The following is a 2128-nucleotide window of genomic DNA, read 5'->3' on the forward strand; positions in this document are numbered from 1 at the left end:
TTGGAGTGTGGGAGGAAACCGGAGCGCCCGGAGAAAACCCACGCAGGTCACGGGGAGAACGTGCAAACTCCCCACACACACACAGACAGACAGCGCCCGAGGTCAGGATGGAACCCGGGTCTCTGGCGCTGTGAGGCAGCGGTCTACCCGCTGCGCCACAATGATGCCAACAGCGGGGTAGTACTGGTCTCTCACTTCCCATGTGCCAATCGTACCACTGAGGGGATTGGTGGTGGGGACTGGGTGAGCCCGCAGCTCGGTACACTGGCAGGCTGGACCACGCCACTGTAATGTGTCCAGGGCATATCATACCCAGGTGTGGGTGAGTGGCATCAGTCAAGCAGCTGGCGTGCAAGATGGCACCCTGCCCTGCCAAGCCCCCTGACTTGGGAACTTAATGAGCTTTCACGACTGGAGATGAAGGATTCTTATCCTTAGGGTGGCGCAACGGGTAGAGCTGCTGCCTCACAGCGCCGGAGACCCGGGTTCCATCCCGACTACGGGTGCTGTCTGTACGGAATTTGCACGTTCTCCCCGTGACCCGCGTGGGTTTTCTCCGGGCGCTCCGGTTTCCTCCCACACTCCAAAGACGTCCGGGTCTGTAGGGTAATTGGCTCGGTGCAAATGTAAACTGTTCCTGGTGTGTGCAGGATAGTGCTAGTGTACTGGGGGGTAATTGCTGGTCGGGACAGACTTGGTGGGCCGAAGGGCCTGCCGTACCTCCAGTCTGAACACAAGTCAACTGGAAGCCATTGTTTTTAGAAGACAGACACTTAATTAAAACTGTTCCTCTCTAATCACAGTAACAATCCCAGCCATGGGGTTCAATTAGCAGCGTGTGGTCAGAAGGAACCGGATGCAGCCAAGCAGTAATTTGAAGCTGTGTTTTTCTTTGATTTTTCTTTCCCCCCCCCCCACCCCTGTTTTGTTATCGTGTTCCCCACAAAGGTCGTTAAAAAGGGGGAGGGACAAAACTGAAATTGCACTCAGCACAACAGCGTTGAAAATGGTTCAGACGGAGCAAAATCGTTGGTAAGCTCGATCGCCAGCTGTACATGGCCATTGCTGCCACTGGAGGTGACAATCCGAACCTGCTATTTTTCTTTACAAAGAAAACAAAAGGAAAAAACTAACCACGGTTAAAAAAGACATGTGAACATTGTGTAATATTCTCCTCTGTCACTCTGAGCAGTTTCAGAATGCTTAAATAATGATTTGCAATAGATGCACTTCCAAAAAAATAAGCTCTCTTTCCCGTAACAAAATAAACTTCTTTTCCACACATTCTGTCAGCAGTTTGGTATGCCTGTTAACTGAAGTAGAAAGTTTATCAAAATAGCTGTGTTATTTTTTCTTTCTTTGTTGAATGTCTTACAAATAAAAGGAAAGCCTTTAGTGTGTGTGTTTTTTTTTGTTTCCAAATCTTGTGCAAAAAAAAATTTCTCTTTGATTTTTTTTCCCCCTCTCCAGAGCAGTTTTCTTTTCCGGCGCACAGCGATCCAGCCGATCTTCCATCTTGTCACTCTCATCTGCGTAAAGGGAGAGGCCACGGGTCACAGACTTCACCGACACACGGCGCACGGGCACTTTGTGCCGAGCGCCAAGCACCCATTTACACTCCCCCCCCACCGCGAAGATTCCACGCCCCTTACCCACACACACACGCACACACGCGCGCACACATGCACGCACACACACGCACACGCACACGCACGCACACACACGCAGGGCAATTTTATTCCCCAGAGGGGCAACAAACTGACAAACGCGCACGTCTTCGGGATGTGGGAGAGACCGGAGCACCCGGGGAAAACACAGAAGACAGAACACGCGCTCCACACAGAAGACAGAACACGCGCTCCACACAGAAGACAGAACACGCGCTCCACACAGAAGACAGCACCCGAGGTCAGGATCGAACCCGGGTCTCCGGCACCGAGAGGCAGCGGCCCTACCCGCTGCGCCACCGCAAAAAACAAGAGGCGAGAAGGAACTTTTTCACCCAGAGAGTTGTGAATTTGTGGAATTCTCTGCCACAGAGGGCAGTGGAGGCCAATTCACTGGATGGATTTAAGAGAGAGTTGGATAGAGCTCTAGGGGCTAGTGGAATCAAGGGGTATGGGGAGAA

General features: G+C 51.8%; 1 protein-coding gene across 7 annotated transcripts in view; it reads right to left on the reverse strand.

Moving 5' to 3' along the window:
* Positions 1 to 606: 606 nt before the first annotated feature.
* The window catches only part of rbms2b (RNA binding motif, single stranded interacting protein 2b), a 181567-nt gene continuing 180045 nt past the window's right edge, over positions 607 to 2128 (reverse strand). For all 7 annotated transcript variants that reach the window (XM_078431557.1, XM_078431550.1, XM_078431554.1 and 4 more), the window contains one exon: positions 607 to 1529. The gene's annotated coding sequence lies outside the window, so the exon portion shown is untranslated. The remainder of the gene's footprint in view (positions 1530 to 2128) is intronic.

This window comes from Rhinoraja longicauda, chromosome 42, assembly GCF_053455715.1.
Source record: "Rhinoraja longicauda isolate Sanriku21f chromosome 42, sRhiLon1.1, whole genome shotgun sequence".
Lineage (NCBI taxonomy): Eukaryota > Metazoa > Chordata > Chondrichthyes > Rajiformes > Arhynchobatidae > Rhinoraja > Rhinoraja longicauda.